This window comes from Pteronotus mesoamericanus, unplaced genomic scaffold (assembly GCF_021234165.1).
Source record: "Pteronotus mesoamericanus isolate MK-2021 breed Mesoamerican mustached bat unplaced genomic scaffold, CSHL_Meso_final scaffold_36, whole genome shotgun sequence".
NCBI classification, from domain to species: Eukaryota; Metazoa; Chordata; class Mammalia; order Chiroptera; family Mormoopidae; genus Pteronotus; species Pteronotus mesoamericanus.
Genome location: NW_026555313.1, coordinates 21,887,782 through 21,912,511, shown reverse-complemented (window position 1 = coordinate 21,912,511; position 24,730 = coordinate 21,887,782). Strand labels below are relative to the sequence as shown.

At 37.9% G+C, this 24,730-nt stretch overlaps 1 protein-coding gene across 4 annotated transcripts in view; it reads right to left on the bottom strand.

Annotated features, from left to right (window-relative positions):
- Window positions 1-24,730, bottom strand: part of RNF214 (ring finger protein 214) — a 55,392-nt gene that overhangs the window by 5,199 nt on the left and 25,463 nt on the right. The gene's annotated exons all lie outside the window — the stretch shown is intronic.

The window sequence follows — 24,730 nt, the reverse complement described above, 5'->3', positions numbered from 1 at the left end:
ATTGGTCCAGCATTGTTCCACAAAGCAAGATGTCACCAGTTCAGTTCCCTATCAAGGCACATGCCTGGGTTGCGGGTTCTGTCCCTGGTCAGAATGCATGTGGAAGGCAACCGGTCGGTATTTCTCTCTTACATCAATGTTTCTCTCCCTCTCTTTCTCCCTCCCTTCCCCCACTTAAAAAAAAAAAAGGAGAGAGAAAAAATAAGTTCCTAGTTTTTTTCAGTGAGAGAAGCAGTTTTACTCCTCTTGTTTTTTCAGTAGCCTTGTATATTTGAAAAGGAACAATTCAGTTAAATTTTTGAGGTCTCTTCTTTCATTTGACCCAATCCTCCATACATCCCTGTTCTCTATTTCACAGGTAATGTATAGGTGTATTTGTGTATGTGTGTTACACACATATTCATTGATTCACTAACATTAGTCTGCCCCCTCTACTGACAAGGTCTTCTTAATGTAACAGAAATGACTAGGTGAGCATTTTGTTCCTTAATCTCCATGTGCTGTCCTCCTCAAATTAACTTCCGGCCAGAGGAAAAATTCTCTAATAGTTCTTTACATAGAGGTTTACAGTAGATGTGGTTTTCTGCTGCAACACAAATTCCTCAAGTTAAAAAATATATGAGGAGTCACCCTTTGCAACAGCATGGATGGACCTGGTGAATATTATGCTAAGCAAACTAAGCTGTCAGAGAAAGACAAATACAGTATTATCTCACTCATACGTGGCGTCTAATGAACAACAAAAACTGATGAACGAAATAAAACCAGAGGCATGGATACATGGAACAGACTGACAGATCTCAGAGGGGAAAGGGTAGGGGACTGAACGAGATTAGCCAAAGAACACATATGCATATATGCAGAGTCAATGGACACAGACCAACTATGCAATGAAAGCTGGGGATAGGTAGGGGGTGAGTGGAGGAGGGTTAGAGGAGGAATGTGGGGGACATCTGCAATAGTGTCAACAATTGTAAAAAACCTAAAAGCAAAAATAAAAACTGCTGCTCTATAATACAACAAACAAGTTTTTGCAGGAAAACCAGAAGCAGGATCATTAGCTGTGGGAGAATTGCAGGATGGAGAGGGAAGCTGAGGAAAAAAATGAAGAATGAAAGAGTGGACACCTAGGACTGATGGAAAGCAGAGCGGGCTCGGCTGATGTGAGAGGCAGCACACAACATATGTGTGCGTGTGTGTGTTTGCAAGTCCAGTGGTCCTGGTGGATAAGCAAAGGGCTACAGTGGAGGTAAGTAGGATGGGTATAATGGATGTATAAAAAGGTAAGGGAACTGGAGATTCTGGCAGAAAGGAGTTAAAGCTCCCCTTCCACACTGACCCCATCTCAAACCTGCTATGGGAGGGAAAGGTAGTATTTTTTCAAAAAGCTATTAAACAGTTATGGGGAGACACACACACACACACATACACGAGTCAAAATTCTCTTACCGTAAGAATATATGAAATATGTTGTGGGGTCTATCAATGATCTCTCTGCCTACCAGTCCCTCTTTGACAATGGGATAATCGTAGGAAAACATTACAATTGAATTCTTTGATCAATGTTATTCTTGAAGATTATAGATGCTCACTGAATATCTCTAACTTCATTAAATACATTTGTCAACTACAGATATACATTTATATTAGAAAAATCCTCCTACCATGCTCATGGAGACATTCCACATATACACACACAAAGAAAGTTTTTCCTTTGGGCATCCGGCCACATATACCTCATTGGGATCCAACAAGACAAAAGGGACTACTAGCAACAACCACAACTGCTGCTAGCAAACAACTAAAACAATCATAAAAATGCCCAATCTTATTATGTAAACTAGCCTGTAACACATGTATCATATTTCATTTCATGAAAGGGGACTACCTGCAACCCTTGCTAGACAAAACTCAGTTCCCTGCAGTAGATGGTTAAAAATATCTTTGATAGAATAGATAGAATGCAGTGAGTCTACTGTAACTTTTTAAATGCTTGATCTTGTTTCTTTCAAGTCCCACACTTGTATTATTTTGCAAAGTTAGTTCAGGGAATCAATGGTTCAAATGAATAAATCCTACCAGACTGTACAAGCCTGACTTGTTGTAGGTCCAATGGCTGCATAATTAGAAAACTTAATTTTGTTTTTGCTCATGTAAGTAATACAAATTATAAAAAGTTTAAAAAATACAAAACATACAGAATATAACATAGAGGTCCCAACTCTTCTATTTATTGGTTGTATAACCCTGCAAGTTAACCTTTTTAGGCTACGGTTTCTTCATCTGAAAAGTTAGTACCTACAACACAGAACTCATGGAAGAATTCACTGAGAAAATACACATAAAAAATTTAATATGGTGCCTAGAACATTAGATGTATCAGCAAATGTTATTTTTCTAAGCATTAATATTTTTAACTCAATTTCTCACTATTGCACTAACAAAAAAATCATTTATTTTTCAACTTTTTCAGTCTTTTAAAAATATGTATTTATATATAATATACAATTCCATTATATCTGAGTCTCAAAGACTGTGATTTTTATCTTTCAGCCTCACATACTCGTATTTTCCCTAACATTAAGTATTCTTGAAAAAATGTGATTTTTAAATAACTATGTTACACAATACATGTCTACCATTACTTACTAAGGTATGCTCAAAGTTATGTTCTATTAGTATTTTATTTATTTATTTTCAGAGGGTAAGGGAGGAGAAAGAGAGGGAGAGAAACATCAATGTGTGGTTGTTTCTCATGCATCCCTTACTGGGGACATGGCCCACAACCCAGGCATGTGCCCTGACTAGGAATTGAACCAGTGACCCTTTGCTTTGCAGGCCAGTGCTCAATCCACTGAGTCATCAGCCAGGGCTCAGAGTTATTTTCAATTTCACAATTATAAATAATTCTATAATGAGCATCTGTGCATATGTACTCACATAGGTTAAGGATAAAAGTAGTGTGTTTTGAGAGGAAGCTACTAAAAGTAGTTAAGAACGTAGCCTCCAGAGCCAAATTAAGCGCTGAGTTAAAATTCAGATTGTATTTCTTTTCTGTGCCTCATTTTGTTAACGTAAAATAGGAATAATAAAAGACTCTACCTCTCATAGAGATATCAGATTAAATGTGTTAAATATGTAAGACACTTAGAACAGTATCTGGCATAGTTAAGAACTTAATGAATGTTAATTATCATACAGATGTTAGAAAACCTTCCTTCAGAGAAACTAAAATACATGTAGTGTACATTTTTGCACCAGTATTGGTGATGGAAATCAGGTGATGAGAGAAGCAGATGCTAAGTGTCTTGTGGTATCTTCAACAGTCAGAGAGAGAGCTAAAAATTAAGATGTTGAATCCCAGACCAAAATACCTTCCTTTCAGAATACAGTACACTCTAGACAAGGCAAAAGGAAACAAAATTAAAACTGTTGGGTGAGTTAATATATAAGGGTTGGCTGTCCTGATTTTCTCTGAAACTGAAGTTAATACAAATGAATAAAAAATCAATGAGATCAGACATGAAACAGAAAATATTTACCCTGGGGTGAATTATAAATTTATTGCTTAAGAAGCTAGAATTCTTCCTTGATTTAATTTCATTCAACATTTACTGAACAGCCTAGTGATGGGCATTCTGCTAAAATCTGGGGATATAAGATGCCCTGTCCCCACTCCCAAGAAGCTCACAATTTCGTAGTTTTCTGGGTGAACAAAAGAAACAAGAAAATTTTGAGCAGAACAAATAGCATGTGCAAAGGCCAGAATATGAGAACACGAAGTTAAGGAAGCAGTCTGTGTAGTTCAGCAGGAACAAACAACAGTGTCACTTAGCATAGAGACAGTAGTAGAAACCCTACATACGAAAGAAATAATCTACAACAGCAGTTTGTAAAACACAGTTCATGATCTATAACACTATGATAACCTGGTCTATGAAGCAAAAAAATAATTTCATATTAACACTAAAATTATTTGCCTTTTTTTTACTCTCATTCTTTCATGAGTCTACAATGGAGTTTTCCTGAGACCACATGACAAATAATAATATCATCACTTGGATGGCTAATGGAATATATGCTTCTGTATTCTTAAGTTTCCTAGCATTTTCTAAGGTAGGTTTAGGGTATATGTAATCTCTCAGTACTTTTCTTTCTCAATTCTTCTGTTGTACTTTTCCTAGCTATCTTTGGTAATGCTTGCTATAATCTCCATAATCACACTGTTGTCCAAAAAATCATTATTGTAAAACTTCAAAGTTTTTCATGCATCTTGGTAAAAACAAGTACTTTTTGTTACTTTGCTTTAATTTTTCTGCAATAATACTTTTAAAATTTTCTGAAAACACTTCTCAATTTTAAGTTATACCTAAAGTATATTATTTTATTTTAATATTTTTCTAAAATAAAAGATTTCTTTGTAATTTTTCTCATATTTAAAAATGAATCACTGGCTCAAAAAAAAATTAAGATTAGAAGACTCACTTTCTCAACCCCCAGCTGCAATGTATATACCACATCAAGAGAGGCTAAAAATAATGCAACTGGCTTAGAATTATTTGACTCATGGAAAGAATCTACTCCAAAGAAACTGAACAAAATTATAAACAAGCTGATTCAAGATGCTGGAGGAGTGAGTGGAGGTCATACTGACCTCTTCCCAGGACCAATCTGGAATTACAACTAAATTGTAGAGAAATCACCTGGAAAGCAACTGAACAATATAGCGAGAAAGGAGCCTTAAAACCTCAGACAGACAGAGGAATCGGCTTTAGCACAACCTAACTGGTAAGGAATGCAGCAATGGCTTGAGAAAGTGGGCTAGGCGACCATGGGTGGCACCGCCAGAGAAATATTGAAATGGCCAACTGGACCTCCCTGAGAAGAGCGGGGTCTAAACCGTAAGCGGGGATCTGAAGCCTATAGCACCAGAGCCCAGAAAGCACACAGATAACAGCCAGCTGTGAAAAGCAGCAGGATGCTGGAGACACAAGGAGCCCTTTAAAGGGCCAGCGCAAAAAATCTGCAGTGGCATCCACTCGCCCTGGGCTCCAGCGGAGGTGGGAGCAGAGGGGGCTGGAGCCACCTGAAGAGACTGGGGAGGGAGGCTTTGGGGAGAGAACTGAGAGAGTAGCCTGCAGGTCCTGGTGCTGACTCACTCCCCATTCCGCAGTTGCCATCTTGCTTGGGTGGACCACTCCTCTGAGCTGCAGTGGCCTGAAAGGACACAACAGCCATATTCCCAGGAGGCTCTGCCCCGGCCTGGTGTTGCACAGGCCCAGGTGCTGAGTACAGAGCAACAGTCACAGAGAGTAGATCCCTGGCTAAAGGGGACACAGAGTCGTCTAGAGACGCTTGAGCAAAGTCTGGAGACGGAGGCGTTGGGGAGAGAACTGAGAGAGTAGCCAAAGGGGGTGGGGGGACCCTGGGGCTGACTCCTCCCTCATATGGCAGCAGCCATCTTGCTCCGGAAGACAACTCCCCTGAGTGGCAGCAGCATGAAAGGACCCAATTGCCATGCCCACAGGACGGACTTTGCCCGGCCCTGACTGCTGAGGTCAGAGTGACTAGATTAACAACTGGGGGAGACGGACACACACAGCAGATTCCTGAAAGACACTTAAAGACTGCCTAAGATCAGACAGGGTCAACAGCTAACATCATCAGAGGCAGGTCCATAACGAAAGAAAGAAAAAAAAGCAGTCTCTTACCACAGAAGTCCACATCACAAAATCAAGAAGTCAAGACAGATAAATTCAAGAAGCAGAAGCAAAACACAAGAGTATCACAAATAATGGGAAGACAAAGAAACACCCCACCCAATTGAAGAAAAATTTGAGTCCTCTCAAAGAGAACTAAATGAAATAGAGGCAAGTCAACTATCAGATACTGAATTCAAAACAATGGTTCTAAGGAAGCTCAATGAACTCAGCGAGCTCAAAGAGAATTACCAAAAACTACAGGGAAACTATGAGGAACATATTGCAAACTTTATCAGCATGAAAAAGGACACGGGAACTATCAATAAGAGACAAGAGGAAATGGAGAATACAATTTCTGAAGAACACAGTAGAAGGAATCAAAAGCAGGCTAGATGAAGCCGAGGATCAAGTCAACGAAATGGAGGACAAGGTAGAAAAAAAGCTCCCAGAAAGAGCAAGAAATTGAAAAAAGACTCAAAAAGAATGAAGAGGCGTTCAGGGAAATGCAGGTCAACATGAAACGTAGTAATATCCATATAATAGGGATACCAGAAGGAGAAGAGGAACAAGGGATAGAGAATCTGTTTGAAAAAGTAATGAGGGAAAACTTCCCTAATTGGAGGAAAGAAAAAGTCATTCAAGTCCGGGAAGCACAGAGGGTCCCATTCAAGAGGAACCCAATGAGGCCATTCCAAGATACCTCATAATTAAAATGGCAAAATTCAAAGACAGAGAATCCTAAAGGCGGCAAGGGGGGAACAGGTAGTAACATACAAGGGAGCCCCAATATGCTGGCAGCTGACTCTCAACAGAAGCACTAGAAGCCAGAAGGGAATGGGAAGAAATATTCCAAGTCATGAAAAGCAAGGGCCTGCAGCCAAGACTACTCTACCCAGCAATGCTCTCAATTAAAATGGAAGGCAAAGTAAGGAATTACCCAGACAAAAGAAGGCTAAAAGAATTCACCTCCACCAAATCAGCACTACAAGATATGCTAAAGGGAGATGCTTTAGGAAGATGAAGAAAAAAAAAGAGTGAGAAAGACAGAAACACAGATACAAAAAGAAAAAATGAATAAGTACCTAAAAATAATAACTTTAAATGTAAATAGATTAAATGCCCCAATCAAAAGATATAGAATAGATGAATGGATGAGAAAACATTACCCACACATATGCTGCCTACAGGAGTCCCACCTCAGAACAAAGGACCTACACAGACTGAAAGTAAACGAGTGGAAAAAAATATTCCAAGCAAAATGGACATGGAAAAAAAGCAGGGGTAGCAATACTTATATCAGACAAAATAGATTTCAAAAAAAAAGGCCATAAAAAGAGACCCAGAAGGACACTTTATAATACTCAAAGGAAGAATCCATCAAGAAGACATAAACATTGTACACCTATATGCACCCAACATAGGAACACCCAAATATATAAAGAAAATCTTGGAGGACTTCAAGAAAGATAGAGACAGCAACACACTGATAGTAGGGGATTTTAACACCCCACTGTCAAAAATGGATAGAACAAACAAAACATCAACAAGGATATTGTGGAACTGAACAATGCATTAGAACTAATGGACTTAACTGGCATATAGAGAACCTTCCCCAAAAAGAAAAATATACATTCTTTTCAAAGGTACATGGAACATTTTCAAAGACAGACCACCTGACAGGATACAAAACAAGCCTCAACAAATGCAGGAAAATCGAAATCATAACAAGCATTTTCTTGGGTTTGAAACTAGAAACCAAGCTTATGGAAAAAACTCAAACATTCAAACTCATGGAGGCTGAATAGCACACTATAAAACAATGAATGGGTCAATAATGAGGTCAAAGAAGAAACCAAAAGGTTTCTGGAAACAAATGAAAATGAACACACAACAGTCTAAAACCTATGGGACACAGCAACGTGGTCCTGAGAGAGAAATTCATAGCAACATAGGGCTACCTAAAAAAGACAGAAACATTGCAAATTATCGACCTAACCCTACAACTTCAAGAACTGGAGAAACAACAACAAATGAAGCCCCAAGCAAGTAGAAGGAAGGAAACAGTCAAGATCAGAGCAGAATCGAATGACATAGAGACTAAAAAAACAATTCAAAAGATCAAACCAGTGCAGGAGCTGGTCCTTTGAAAAGAGAAACAAAATTGACAAGCCTTTAAGCAGACTCAGCAAGAAAAAGGGAGAGGACCCAAGTAAATATCAGAAATGAAAGAGGAGAAATAACAACTGATACCATAGAAATACAAAGGACTGTAAGAAATTACTGAGCAACTACATGCCAAGAAATTTGAAAACCTTGATGAAATGAACAAATTTCTAGAAAAGTATAACCTTCCAACAGTGAATGAAGAAGCAGAAAGCCTGAACAGACCAAAAACAGCTCGTGAAATTGAAGCAGTAATGAAAAAACTCCCAGCACACAAAAGCCCTGGATGGGACTGTTTCACAGGAGAATTTTACAAAACATTGAAGGAAGAGCTAACTTCTGTCCTTCTCAGACTACTCCAAAAAATTCAAGAGAGAAGACTCCCACACTCTTATTATGAGGCCAGCATCATCCCAATCCCAAAATCAGATAAGGACACAACAAAGAAAGAAAACTATAGGCCAATATCGTTTATGAACACAGATGCTAAAATCCTCAACGAAGTACTGGCAAATCGCATCCAGCAATACATCAAAAGGATCATCCACCATGATCAAATGGGATTCATCCCAGGTATGGAAGGATGGTTCAATTTTCACAAATCAATAAATGTAATACATCACATAAACAAAAGGAAAGACAAAAACCACATGATCATCTCAATAGATGCAGAAATAGCATTTGATAAGGTACAGCATCCATTTATGATAAAAACACTTAGCAGAGTGGGCATAAAGGGGGCATACCTCAACATAATAAAGGACATTTATGAAAATCCTACAGCCAACCTCATACTCAACGGGCAAACACTAAAAGCTTTCCCACGAAGATAGGGAACAAGACAAGGATGTACGCTTTCATCACGTTTATTCAACATAGTATTGGAAATTTCAGCCACAGCAATCAGACAAGAAAAATAAATAAAAGGCATCCAAATTGGAAAGGAGGAAGTAAAACTATCACTGTTTGCAGATGACATGATAGTGTACATAGAAAACCCCAAAGACTCCACCAAAAAACTACTCAATCTAATAAGTGAATTTGGCAAAATGGGGGATATAAAGTCAACATTCAGAAATCGAAGGCATTTTTGTAAACCAAAAATGAAATATCAGAAGCAAATCAGGAAAAAAATCTCCTTTGCAATAGCAACAAGTAAAATAAAGTACCTAGGAATAAACTTTACCAAGGAGGTAAAAGACCTAAATGCAGAAATCTATACAACGCTGAAGAAAGAAATTAAGACAGACATAAATAAATGGAAGCATATACTGTGCTCGTGGATTGGAAGAATTAACATCATCAAAATGTCCATACTACCCAAAGCAATTTATACATTCAACGCAATCCCTATTAAAATACCAATGACGTATTTCACAGACATTGAACAATCACTTCAAAAATTAATATGGAACCTTAAATGACCCCGAATAGCTACAGCAATTTTGAGAAAGAAAAACAGAGTAGGAGGGATCACAATACCTGATAATCAAACTATATTACAAGGCCACTGTAATCAAAACAGCCTGGTACTGGCATAAGAACAGACACACAGACCAATGAAACAGAGTAGAGAGCCCAGAAATCAACCCATGTCTCCATGGTCAATTAATATTTGACAAAGAGGGCAGAAGTATAAAATAGAGTAAAAATAGCCTCTTCAACAAATGGTGTTGGGAGAGCTGGACAGCTACATGCAAAAAATTGAAATTTGACCACCAACTTACACCATACACAAAAATAAACTCAAGATGGATAAAAGACTTAAATGTAAGTCACAACACCATAAAAGTCCTAGAGGAGAACATAGGCAGGAAACTCAGAAACCACACAGCAATATTTTTTACCAATACATCCCCTAAAGCAAGAGGTATAAAGGAAAGAATAAACAAATGGGACTTCATCAAAGTAAGAAGCTTCTGCATGGCTAAAGAATGCATCAGCAAAATGAAAAGGGAGCCAACAGTATGAGAAAATATATTTGCCACTGATACCTCAGACAGGGGTTTGATCTACCAAATACACAAAGAATTCACACATCTCCACTCAAGGAAGACAAACAATCCAATTAAAAAATGGGCAAAGGACCTGAACAGACAGTTCTCCAAGGAGGACATACACAGGTCCCACAGACATATGAAAAGATGCTCAGCATCACTAGCCATCAGAGAAATGCAGATTAAAACCACAATGAGATACCACCTCACACTGGTCAGAATGGCCATCATCAACAAATCGACAAACAACGGGTGCTGGCAAGGTTGTGGAGAAAAGGGAACCCTAGTGCACTGTTGATGGGAACGCAGACTGGTGCAGCCACTGTGGAAAACAGTGTGGAATTTCCTCAAAAAGCTAAAAAGGGAACTGCCTTTTGACCCAGTGATTCCACTGCTGGGATTATACCCTAAGAATCCCAAAACACCAATTCAAAAGAACCTATGCACCCCAATGTTCATAGCAGCATGATTTACAATAGCCTAGTGCTGGATGCAACCTAAGTGCCCATCAGTAAATGAATGGATCAAAAAACTGTGGTACATTTACACAATGGAATACTAGTCAGCAGAAAGAAAGAAAGAGCTACTACCCTTCGCAACGGCATGGATGGAACTGGAGAGCATTATGTTAAGTGAAATAAGCCAGGCGGTGAAACACAAATACCATATGGTCTCACCTGTAAGTGGAACCTAGCCAGCAAAGCAAGCAGGCAAGGAAAAATGACTGGCAACATTGAAAGAAAGAAGAAACCGACAGGGATGGGAGGGATGGAGGGAGGGGTATAGGAGAGAGGGGAAGGGGGAGGGTCAGATCAAGGAACAGGTGTTAAGGACACATGGACAAAGCCAAGGCGGGGAAGGATTGAAGAGGGGGCAGAGGAGAGTGGTGGCAGGTAAATAGAGACAAATATTTGGACCAATAAAAAAATTAAAAAAAAAAAAAAAAAGGAAACGAAAGCATGACAAAAGCCATCTTTCTTTTGACTTTATAGATGTTAATAATATACCTTACTGTATCTTAAGCAACAGAACATTTTGTAATTATACTGTGCCAGTTAAGTTATTGTAACATTTTGAGACCAATCATTCAGAATTAAAAGAAAAAGGATTTGACACAGATGTGATAACTTCTTTAAAATTTTAAAAACTTTTAAAGTCATTCCAACTAGAAAGGAAAAAGACACTGAAGCATCTTACTCAGCTAAGTTACTGTACTGCATTAACTGGAGATGCACAAGTTTGTACAGCTGACATGACTACATGGCTGCCAGGTGAAAAGTCAGTAAAACAAATCATGGCAGTGCCACTTTTTCAGTGACATAGTAATTCATAATATTAAAGATTCTGCTGTAAATTTGAAAAACTTAACGATTTCATCTGTGGAATCTGTAATACTGCTTTACAAATAAACAAATCTATGAATCCTGCCAGACTTGCTATTTTGTTTATACTTCTATAGTGGCAGTACCAGCTAACCACCAATGATGATGTGCACAAATTCTTGGCAACCAACACAAGTGATGCTCACATAATCCAAGCTAAACAAATTCGTTGAATTTCATGGTTTATCCTAGAACAACTATGTTGATACTGTACTTACAGTGCACTTCTAGTATAGAAACTATAGTGGATAAAAATATTGGCACCATACAAAATCAAGTCAATGGCATCAAATTGTATCACAACCATTGTGGTCTTTACTGCCACATACTTGCATTTGAGGGAGCATAAATAATAATTTGTATTAAATCTCAACACTAAAATAAACTTCTTGTTAAAATTCTGACATGATGAAATGCTACATGCTAAAGTACAATGTACAATGGATATCTTAAGGAAAAACATCTGTGAGACCATTTAAGTTGTGAACTGAACCAACCTCTCTTTTCGTGGAGATTATCATTTTTACTTTAAAGAACAACTGACAGACAAACTATGGTTACTTGAATTTGAGAATATGGCAGAGATATTCTTGAAAATAAGTTAAGAACTCCTGTTATTTCAAAGTCAACAGCTGACAGTACTACCAACAATAAAATTCATGCTTTCAAGACAAAACTGATTTTAAAAAATCTGTCCCAGCCATTGGGACCTTGAAGTCTTTTCACTACTTACAATGACTACACCGATGAGATCAAGAATGATATAAACCAATGATTTTCAGTTGGTTTGCCACAAGGATTTTTTTTTTTTAAAGAGAGAAAGGGGAAGAGAAGAAGAAAAAAATGAATGTGAGAGAGAAACGTTGATTTGTTGCCTGTCATTCATGCCCCATATAATCTCACCTATAAGTGGATCCAACCTGGGGCCAATCCCACAACCTAGGCATGCACCTTGACCAAAATTAAACCAACAATCTTTTGCTTTGTGGGACAATGCCCAACCCACTGACCCATACCAATCAGGGTGCTGCAAGAATTTTTAAAACATGTAATACCTGACTATTAATCAAGGGCACTGACCTCTTTTTCCTTAGTTTGTCAAACAAAAAAATGACAAGAGCCAACACAACAGCTGTCCGGTGTGAATGAATAAAAACTATACCTATTTTTTTGTCAGATTGGCAAAAAATATATTCTTTGGAGTGCCACAGAATTTTAGTTATTAGTTTATGTGTCACGAGATGAAAAAGGTTGCAAACCACTCATAAAAACTAATGTGATTCTTTAAATGTTATAATATAAAAATGTGTCAACACTTGTAAGACCTAAATAACTCTGAACCAATGTTTTCCAAATTATCAATCCATTGTGTTACCAAATCAAAACTGGGACCCATCTGAAACCCCAGAACTGTTAGGTTATTTTAAGATGGAGACATTTAAGGTTTAACAGATGTAGAAAAAAAGGCTTCTGGTAGCTTCCCATATCTGACTAAAAGCAGCAACTTCTGGGAAATAAAGCTGTCATAAATTCCTCTTCAGGGCAGTTCTACTCTGAGGGGAGAGAATGAAAATAAAAACTACCCTAAATCCCTTCTCCAGCGGAATTTTATGGTCCTAAAAGAGACAGAAAATCCACTCATACATGCATAGACAAATACTACACAAACTTGTTATCTCCTGTTTGTTCTCCTGAAAATCCATTTATTTTAAAAGTCCCAGAGGTGCCCTGTCCTCCCCTCCTTCTAAGAAGTCATTTGTTCTCCCCTAAGTGTCTTTCTTACCTCTCCCTTTCACCTATTAAAATGGTATATGAGCCCCAAATTCTAACCAGCGCTTTGAGTTGCTGAGCTCTCCCACATGTCTTTTGTCAGTTTAATTGACAGGCCTCAGATGTGGAACCTAATAGAGTAGAGGTAAAAGTTTTCTTCCCCTGCACAGTATGCTTAAAAGATCCATTCAAAGTACAAGGCAAGCCAATGGATTTTAATGTAACAGTAAAAATTTCACTGATGTGGTTTCAGAATACACAGTGCAACTAACTTTTAAGAAACTATTATCTGTCAAGTTTTGGGGTACTATTAAAGAAGAATACCCACAATTATCCAAAGGCAATTAAAATACTCTTCATTTTTTTCCAACTACAGATCTATGTTTATCACCAGATTTTCTCCATATAGTTTAACCAAACAACATACTCCAATAGATTAAATGCAAAAATAGGAAAATTAAACTTTTTCCGTTAAAGATACAAAAAAAGTAAACATGTCATTCTTCTAACTAAACAGATTTTTTCTTTGGATTAGGCAAAGATTTCTTGGGACACAAAATGCGTGAACCACATACACACAAAAAAAGGCAAACTGAACTTGATCAAAATGTAAATATTTGCATTTTAAAAGACAGTGGTATGAAATGCAAAGGCAAGTCAGAGGCTGGGAGAAAATATTTGCGAAACACCAATCTGATAAAAGAATTATTGAGTAATAAAATACTTAATATGAAATGCTTTTTTAATGGGTAAAATACTCAAATAGTACTTCATCAAAAAAAAATAGAAAGACAGATAAGCACAAGAAAAGATGCTCAACATCAATAGCCATTAGGGAAATTCAAATTAAAATCACAATGAAAACCCTGACTCCTGTGGCTCAGTTGGTTGGGCATTGTCTCACAAAGCAAAAGGTCGCTAGTTCAATTCCAGCTCAGGGCTCATAGCCTGGGTTGCAAGGTTCGGTCCCTGGTCTGGTAATGAACAAGAGGCAACCGATCAATATTTCTCTCTTACATCCATGTTTCTCTCCCTCTCTTTCTCCCTCCCTTCCCCTCTCTCTAAAAAATAAGTTAATTTAAAAAAAGAAAAAATCACAATGAGATATCATTAGACACTTATTAGTATGGCTAAAACTGAAAAGACCGATAATACCAAGTATTGGTGAGGCTATGGAGTAACTGTAATACTTATAATTAAGTTGCTGATGAGAACACAAAATAGTAAAGCAAGCAACTTTGAAAGCAGTTTGGCATTTTCTTGTAAAGTTAAGAAAATATAGCCCAGCATTCTTACTCCTAAGCATTTATTTACCCAAGAGAAAAGAAAACATGTCCACATAAAAACCTGTCGTTGAATATTCAGAGCAGCTTTATTTATAACAGACAAAAAAAGGAAACAAACCCAAATGCCCATCAGCTAGTGGGTACATAACCTAACTTGGTATAATCTGATAATGGACTATTACTCATCAATAAAGAAGAATAAATTATTGATACGTGCAACATGGATGAATCACAAAAGTTTTATCCTGAACAAACAAAAGAGACTATCATATAATTCTGTTTACATGAAGTTCTAGAAAAGCAAAACTATAATGAGAGAAAACAGGTGTTTGCCAACAACTGAAGGTGGAGGAGGCAGTGGACTCGAGTCATGAAATAACTTTTTGGGACAGTGGAAGTATTTTATAATATGATTGTGGTGGTACTTATATGACTGCATATGCTTGTCAAAACTCATCATTTAAAATGAGTGAATTTTTATCATATATGAAGTACATTTCCAGAAAGCTGAGTTAAAAAAAAAAAAAATACAACCTCTACTCCAAAGCCACTGCCCCAAACCTGCTCCACTTCCAATATACACCATCTCAGCCACCCTGAACACCTCATTGTCACTTCTTGTCTTCTCCCTACAACAATCAACAAATCGCATCAAACCTACCTCAGAATACCTCTCCTTTTGGTTCCTTTAATACACAGATCAGGCCCTCATTTTATATTGCTGTAACTCTGTTTTCCTGATATCAATTTATCTGCACTTTAGCTGATCTAACTATTATTAACCAGAGTTAACCTTCTAAAAATTAAATCTGAATATGTCTACTCCCAAAAAGGGCAGAGTTGCTCCTAACAGATCAACATCCCATAGGTCAAAAACTATAAATGCTAAAAATGTAAAGCAGCATCTATTTGAAGGCACTACAGAACAAATAAGGAGAAGCTCTGACACTTGGAAGGAGTGATTATCACTGTTGTTTCCTGTTTTTTTGTTTGTTTGTTTTAAATGGTTATTTGTCTAAGGGCAAACCCCAGCCAGCTCAATGATGATGGCTAAAGCTGAAATAGAAATCTTGCAGGCTTACCAGCTGAAACACTAAAGAAAAAAGTTAGGGGCTACCATAAAATTGGGAGCTAGAAAATGAGAAGGAAATACCCAAAATGAAAAAACACAGACAGTAAGCCCCAAACTCTGCATATACATCTGTCCAAATCTCTGAATGATTCCTGAACCCAAGCATGCACAAAAAAGATTCTAAGAAACCTACCTACAGCTAGTAAAGTGAACAGAGACCATTGCTGCTGCCCACTGAACAAGAGTATGACACTTAAGCCCTGTCAAGGAAACAGACTTAATGACACAATTTTTTTTTTAAGTCAAGATTTTTTGGAGAAATACAACAGAATCCAGAGTCTCTACAATATATTATTCACTATATTCAGGATTCAGGCCCAAATTACCAATATAAGAAACAGGAAACATGATCCATAGTCAAGGGAAGGAGTTAGCAAACTACATACAGCCTGAGAGTCAATTGCAGGTCGCCACCTATTTTTGTAAATCAGTATTTGTGAACACAGCCAAACTCATTTCATTTACATATTTTCTATTGCTACTTTCATGCTGCAGCAGAGCTGAACAGATGTGACAGGTACTGTATGGTCTGCAAGGCTTAAAATATTTATTGTGTGACAGTCAATCCCTATCCTCCACACCAAGCCACTGAGAACCACTGATGTACTTTCTCTTACTATGGTTTTGTCTGTTTTAGAAATTCATGTGAATACAATCATACTGTGGGTAGTTTTTATACCGGTTTCTTATTTAGCATAATGCTTTTGATTCCAACTCCTGGTCAAAAAAAAAAGCGGGGGGGGGGGGCAATCAACGGAAAAGGACTCCAAGGTGACCAAAATGTTAGAAGAAGCAGACAAAGATTTTAAAGCATCTATTTTAACTATGTAAAAGGACAGGAAGGAAAAATATGCTTACAAGGACTGAACAAATAGGAGTTCTCAGCAGAGAAACTGGAACTATAAAATAACAACTAAAAACTTCCAGTCATGATGGCACAGTGGGGAAATGCTGTTGCTTGCCTTCTCCCACCCATGACCACATCAAAATTACAACTAATTACAGAACAACCACAGTTGAAAACTGTCCACAGTTTAACTGAACAGAACTCCTATGATTAAGGACATAAGAAAGAAGCCATGTCCAGAGTGGAAGGAGGGGCAGAGATGTGAAAGGGGCTAGTCCTATATTCAGGCGCAGTGGTTCGAAATCAGAAGGGATATTCCAGCTGCTGAGGTCCCCCAAGGAGCAAAGGGTCCCAGCCCCATACCAGGACCCCAGGCCAGGGTTCTAGTGTAGGGAAGAGAAGTCCCCACAACTTCTGACTGTGAAAACCAGCAGAGATTGAGGCTAAGTGAGACGGAGGGCTATTGAAATCCCAGGCATTCTACTGAAAAGACCTGTGCATGGACTTAAACGCTGACCAAATCACTCACTCTGAGCTCCAGCACTGGAGCAACAGTTCAAAAACTGCAAAGGAACTGAACTGTTTGGTTTCAGCGCAACGGCTGGAGGGACAGTTTTCTCCTACACAGAAGTGCTGGCAGAAGCCACTGTTCCTTTGCTAAGCCCTCTCTCTGGAGGTGGAGCAGGTGCAAGAGGGTGCCATAAGTGAGTCTCCATCAACCTGGCTAACACTGTTTGTTCCACCTTAGTGATACCCTGAGACCCTGCTCCACCCAGCTTGCATGCCCACTCAAGCTGTTTCCAGTGGCTTTTCCATACAAACAACTGTCTTGGCTGATGCTGCAAAGTTGCCTAAAATCTCCCAAAGGTACACAAACCCCAAATAAACAGCATCTGGCCTCAGCATGTCTCATAACTCTTGCTAGGCAGCCTTACACTAAAGGAAGCCTCGGTTCCCCCCTTAGCCTCTCTCAGGCATCTCTGAGTTCAGCGCAAGTAGTAAATATCTGCAAATCACTATTTAGTTCATACCAGGTAGCCCTGGGCAGAGCAAAGGCAGCAGCTGTCCTTGACCTGCACTAAAAGCACCCCTCCCAGAGGTCCCAGAATCAACATACTCGTAGTCAACTTCAGATGCACCAGAGAACAACTCAACCCCTTACACACACCCACCCACCCACCCATCCAAAGGGAGAACTCAGCAGGCACCAGTGATCTGCTAAATCAAATCCTGTTCTGTAAGGTCTGCCTCTGCACAACAGTTCCTCTGCTATAGTCATGGCCAGTCCTCAAAGCCAATCAGTGTGAGGGTCAATCTCTCCCACTGACGAACCAACAGCAATCAAGGCTCAACTACAACAGGAGGGGACACACAACCCACACAAGGAAAATACCTGGATCATCCAACTCAGGTGACCAAGGAACTGCTCCACTGGGTCCCAGAGGCCACTTACTACATAAGGCTACTTTATCAAGACCGGGAGACTTAGCAGCTCTACCTAATATGTAGAAACTAATACAGGCAGGCAGGCAAATTGAGGAAATAAAGAAACACATACTAAATGAAAGAACAGGAAGAAATGCAAGAAAAACAAGTAAATAAAATAGAGACAAATAATCTGCAAGATGCAAACATCAAAACACTAATTATAAGGATGTTCAATGATCTCAGTAAGAACTTTAACAAAAGATAGGAAACAAAAATGTAGATAGAAAATATTAAAAAGGACCAAACAGAAATAAAAACTACAATAACTAAAATGAAGAATACATTAGAGGGAATCAACAGTAGCTTAGACAAAGCAGAGGGCTGAATCAGTGATTTGGAAGACAACATGGCAGAAAACATCCAATCAGGACAGCAAAGGGAATAAAAAATCCAAAAACAAATGAAGATATTTTAAGGGGCCTCTGGGGCAACATCAAGAGTAAGTCCTGACATTTGAATCAGGGGGTACCAGAAAGAGAATACAAAAAACAAGAAAATGAAAACCTATTTGAAAAAAATCATGACAGAAAACTTTCCTAAGCAAAGGAAATAAAACATACTAGATAGGGAAGTACACAGAGTCCCAAACAAGGTGAACCTAAAGAGGCCCACACCAACCCACATCATAATCAAAATGCTAAAGGTTAAACACACAGAAAGAATCTTAAAAGCAGCAAGAGAAAGACAGTTATCTACAAGGGAGCTCCCAAAGACTGTCACATGATTGCACAACAGAAACATTTCAGGCCAGAAGGAACTGACATGAAATATTCAAAGTAATGAAAAGCAAGAACTTATAATAACCGAGTTGACTTTACCCAGCAAGGCTATTGTCTTAGCCAAAGAGTTCATTTAGTTTTTTTGCTACAATGGCTCTAGTAGTGCTTAGTTGTCTTTAACTTCATTTGAAATAGTTTTGTTAGACTCTATTATGACAGCTGTATTACCAAAACTGGTGACTTCTTGTGCAGCCATTTTAATATTAAAAATGGAAGAGGATATACAACATTTTCAGCGTATTATGCTTTATTATTTCAAGAAAGGTAAAAGCACAACTAAAATGCAAGCCAAAAAAAAAAAGATTTGTGGAGCATATGGAGAAGGTGCTGTGACTGATCGAATGTGTCAAAAGTGGTTTGTGAAGTTTCTTGGTACTATTGACATTTTGGCCAAATAATTCTTTGCTGTGGGGCTGTCTAATGTATTGGAAGATGTTTAGCAGCACCCCAGCCTCTACCCAACAGAAGCCAACAGAGGTAGACAGCCGACATACTCAAAATACTCAAATCAGTAAAGTCGTAGGTGAATATTAAAAATGTGTCTTTTACTTTATGGCAAAAACTAAACAGACTTTTTGGCCAACATAGATTTTCATATTGAAGGAGATATAAAAAGGTTCCCAGACAAGAAAAAACTAAAGGAGTTTATTTTCACCAAACCAGTACTACAAGAAAAGGTAAAGGGCCTGGGAGAAGGAGGAGAAGGAGAAGAAACAGGAAGAGAAGGAGAAGAGCAGCAAGAGGGAGAGGAAGAGGAAGAAGAAGAGAGGAAGAGGAAGGAGGAGGAAGAAGACAGAAGAAAGTAGGAAGGAGGAAAAAGGGAAAAGGAACAAAGAAAGAGAAAAAAAGAAGATAAAGATGAAGGAGGAGGAGGAAGAGCACAAGGATAAAAAGAGGTACATAGTTAAAAGAATGAAATGGCAATAAATATGTACCTATTGATAATCACTTTAAAGATAAATGACTTAAATGCTTCAATCAAAGACATAGGGTAGCTAAATGGATTAAAAAAACAAAAAACAAAAAAACAAGACCCTCATATGTGCTGTCTACAAGAGAATTACCTGGGAATGAAAGATACACACACTACAAGTAAAAGGATGGAAAAAGATATTTCATGTGAATTGAAATTTTTTAAAGCTGGGGTAGCAATACTTATACTGACAAAATAGACTTTATTTTTTAAAAAGATTTTATTTATTTATTTTTAGAGAGTCAGGAAGGGAAGAAGAAAGAGCGGGAGAGAAACATCAATGTGTGGCTGCCTCTCACATGTCCCCAACCGGGGACCTGGCCTACAACCCAGGTATGTGCGCTAACTGGGAACTGAACCAGCAATCCTTTGGTTTGTAGGCCAGCACTCTATCCACTAAGCCATACCAGCCAGGGCCAAAATAGACTTTAAAACAACGGCTACAGTAAGAGACAAAGGACACTACATAATGATAAAGGGGACATTACACTTGTAAACATTTATGCACCCAACATAGGAGTACTCATATATGTAAAGCCAATGTTGAGGGTGTAAAGGGAGAGACTCATGGTAATACAACACAGTCATAGATTTAAAAACCCTACTGACATCAATGGATAGATCTTCCAGACAGAAAATCAACAAGAAAATGTTGGCCTTAAATGACATGCTAAATCAGAGAGATTTAATAGATCTCCTCAGAGCACTTCACTCTAAAGCAGCAGAATACACATTGCTTTCAAGTGACATGGTAAATTTTCTAGGATAGACCACATATTAGAACACTAAACAAATCTCAATAAATTTAAGATGATTGAAATCATGTCTAGAATCTTCTCTGACCATAATGGTATGAAACTTGACTTCCAGCCAAGACGGAGGAGTAGGTAGATACACTCTGCCTCCTTGCACAACCAAGAGAAGGACAACAAGTTTAAGAACAAAAAATAACCAGAACTGCCAGAAAATCAAACTGTACGGAAACACATTTAGTTTAGCATTTTAATACAAAGTAACCCAATAGTGTGTATATATGCGTGTGTTGTGTCTACTCGAGTTCTTTTCACAATGTTTTGGTGTGGTCCTCTTTGGGTCCAACTTGTTTGGGACTCTCTGTGCTTCCTGGATTTGTATATTACCTTCAGCAAATTAGGGAAGTTTTCTTTCATTATTTTTTCAAGTAAGTTTTCAATTTCTTGCTTTTCCTCTTCTCCTTCTGGCATCCCTATGATTCAGATGTTGGTATGTGAAGAGATGTCCCAGACTTCTTATACTATCCTTGTTTTTCTGAATTCTTGTTTCTTCTTGCTGTTCTGGTTGAATGTTTATTTCTTATTTATGTTCCAAATAGTTGATTTGATTCCAGCATCATCCCCTTCACTGTTGGTTCCCTGTAGATTTTTATTTATTTCACTTAGTGTAAACTTTATTTCTTCCTTTATGCTGTTGCTGTACTCAGTGAGCATCCTGATCACCAGTGTTTTGAACTCTGCTTCTATAGATTGCTTATCTCCACTTTGTTTAGTTCTTTTTCTGGAGTTTTGTTCTGTTCTTTAGTTTGGGCCCCATTTCTTTGTCTCCTCATTTTGGCAGTCTCCCTGTGTTTGTTTCTATGTATTAGGTAGTGGTGCTTTGACCACCTGTCTTAGTAGCATGGCCTAATGTAGAACAGCGCACAGTAAGTTGGATGTGGCGGAGGCTTAGGTAATGACCAGGGTGGGGCAACCCTTGCAAACCAGGTTGATGGAATCTCAGATATGGTACTGCTCCCACTCTGTATGGGGGAGGGATCAGAAAGGTAAAAATGGCTGATGCCTGGCCTCTGGAGTTTTGTCCAGGAGGAAGCTGTCCCCTGGCACTCACCCTGATGCCAGACACTTCAGTTTCCTCCCATATGCCACTGGTGCCCTTCAAACTGCTGTCCTGGTGCATCTCCCAGAGGGAGTCAGTCTGTATAACTCTTAAGTCCATTACAGGCCCTTTAAGAGGAGACTGAGAAACCCACAGTTTCTTATGCCATCCCAACCACCACTGGTTTTACAGCCAGAAGCTATGGAGACTTACCTTCCTGGCATTGGAACCCTGGTTTGGGTGGTATGGTGTGGGGCTGAGATATTCCTCCTAATTTTTATCACCACATAAGTATGTGGGACCAGCCTTTTCTGCATCTCTGCCCCTCCTACCTATCTGAATGAATGTGACTTCTTTAATTCCATGGTTGGACTTCTATACAGCTTGATTTTCTGACAGTTCTGGGTGATAGTTGTTTTGTAGTTTAGTTGTAATTTTTGCTGTGGGTGTGTGAGAAGGCAAGCCATATTTACCTACGCCTCCATCTTGACCAGAAGGTGCCACAGCAATCTTGAGAAAGAAGAACAAAGTTGGAGGAATCGCATTGCCTGACATTACACTATACCACAGTAATCAAAACAGCATGGTACTGGCATAAAAACACATGTAGATCAATGGAATAAAATAGAGAGCTCAGAAATAAACCCATACCTTTATAGTCCATTAATATTTAAGAAAGAAGTCAAAAACATATCTGGAGGTAAAGACAGTCTATTCAATAAATGGTGTTGGAAAAATTGGACAGAAACATGCAAAAAACAAAAGGAAAAAAGAAAATAAACCACTTGCTTATATGACATACAATAAACTCAATATGGATTAAAGACAAATTTTAGACTCGAAACCATAAAAATCCTAGAAGAAAACATAGGAAGTAAAATCTCAGACATTTCTTGTAGCAATATTTTTTTCTGACATATCTCCTCCTGCAAAGGAAATAAAAGAAAGAAAAGACAAGTGGGACTACATCAAACTAAAATGTTTTTTGTACAGCAAAAGAAACCATCAACAAAATGAAAAGACAACCCACTGAATAAGAGAACATATTTGCCAATGATACATGTGATAAAGGTTAAATTCCAAAATGTGTAAAGAATTTATAAAACTCAACACCAAAAAAAAAAACAAAACCAATTAAAAAATGGGCAAAGGACATGAATAGACACCTCTCTAAAGAGAACATACACATGGCCAACAGACATATAAAAACATGCTCAAAGTCACTACTCATCAGAGAAATGCAAATTAAAATCACAATGAGATATTACCTCATTACCTGTCAGAACAGCTATCATCAATAAATCAACAAACAATAACTGCTGGCGAGGATGTGGAGAAAAGGGAACCCTCATGTGCTATTTGTGGGAATGCAGACTGGTACAGCCACTGTGGGAAACAGTATAAGGTTACTTCAAAAAGTTAAAAATGGATCTGCCTTATTACCCAGCAATTCCACTCCTAGAGGAATATAGACAAAGAAACCCTAAAACTAATTGGACAGAATATATGCACCCCTGGGTTCACTGTAGCATTACTGACAATAGCCAAGATTTGGAAGCAGTCCAAGTGTCCATAAGTAGGAGAACAGATAAAAAAGTTGTGGTACATTTATGCAGTAGAATAGAACTTTGCCATAAAGAAGGAGGAAATCTTATCCTTTACGACAGTAAGATAGATGTGAAGAGAATTATGATAAGTGAAATAGGACAGAGAGAGAGAAGTACCATATGATTTGAGTTATATGTGGAACCTAATGAACAAAATGAACAAGCTAAATTATGATAAACTCGTGGATAGTGGACAGACTGACAGCTTTTAGAGGGGAGGGTGGCTGTGGGGCTGGGTGAAAAAACATGAAGGGATTAAGTAAAAACAACAAAAAACCCTCACAGACACAGCAACAGTATGGTTGGTGATTAGCAGAGGAAAAGAAGGTCGGGGGACGATAGAACGGGGTATGGGGGGATAAATCATGATGGAAGGAGACTAGGAGTGGTGAACACACAATACAATATATAGATAATGTATTGTAAAATTCTACACCTGAAACCGATACAGTTTTATTAAACAATGTCACCCCAACAAATTCAATTTAAAAACTTACATGGATTGTACCCTATCTAATTGATACTCACTGATTTTAGTAGTACAAGTTAAACAGATTTAAATATGAAACCTGGTAAAAATAATCATAAGATTCATGTCTTAGGCTAAGATTTTCTCCTTCCCTTGCCTCTACTGTAAAATACAAAGTAACCCAATAGTGTGTGTATATGTGTGTGTTGTGTCTACTCCATTGCGAAAAAAAGTTCAGACATTCTGCTTATAAAATTTTTCTATAGTCATTAAATGAATACAACAGTTTATTAACTTTTAAAAAGAAGGCAAAAGAGAAATATCTATAATCATAGATATATTAACATCAGCCCCCAAGCAAGCGATATAATTAGAATTTTAAAAATCACAAAAACACAGAATAGTATGCCTCTAAAAATACACATATAAAATTCCTTAAGTAATATTAGCAAGACAAATCCAGAAATATATAAAAACTATATATCTTGCCCAAGTTGGGTTTATCCCAAAAATGAAAATAAATTTTGCAATTTATTAATCATTTGAAAATATAATGCATTTGAAAATAAATTAATGCAATTCACCATATTAATCAAAGAGAAAAATCCTTTGATAATTTTAATACATGCAGAAAAACCATTTCACAAAATTAAGCACCCATTCATGTTAAAAACTCTCTGAGAAGTAGAAATATAAGGGAACTTCCTCAGTTTAATAAAGGGCATCTACAAAAACCCTACAGCTACTATCAAACTTAAGAGTAAAATATTAAACACTTTCCATTAAGTGCAAGAACAAGGCAAGGATGTCTACTACCCTGCCACTTCTATTCAACATTGTACTAGAGGTCACAGTCAGTGCAATAATACTTACAAGAAATAAAAGTCTTAAGATTTGAAGGTAAGAAATAAAACTGTGTATTTACAGAAGTCTTGATTTTGTATGTAGAAAATCTTAGGGAATCTTAAAACAACGAATACACTAATATGTGAATTTACAAAAGTATCACGTACAAGGTTAATACACAAAAATAAACTGTATGTTTACAATCTAGCAGGAAACAGTTTAAAAAATTAAACTTTACTTATTGATTTTAGAGAGAGAGGAAGGGAGGGAGAAAGAGAAACATTGATGTGAGAGAGAAACACTGATCAGTTGCCTCTCCTTACACACCCAGACCAGGACCAAAACCACAACCTAGGCATGTACCCTGACTGGGAATCGAACCAGACTTTTTGCTTTGTGGGACTAGGCCCAACCAAGCAAGCACACTGGTCAGGGCCA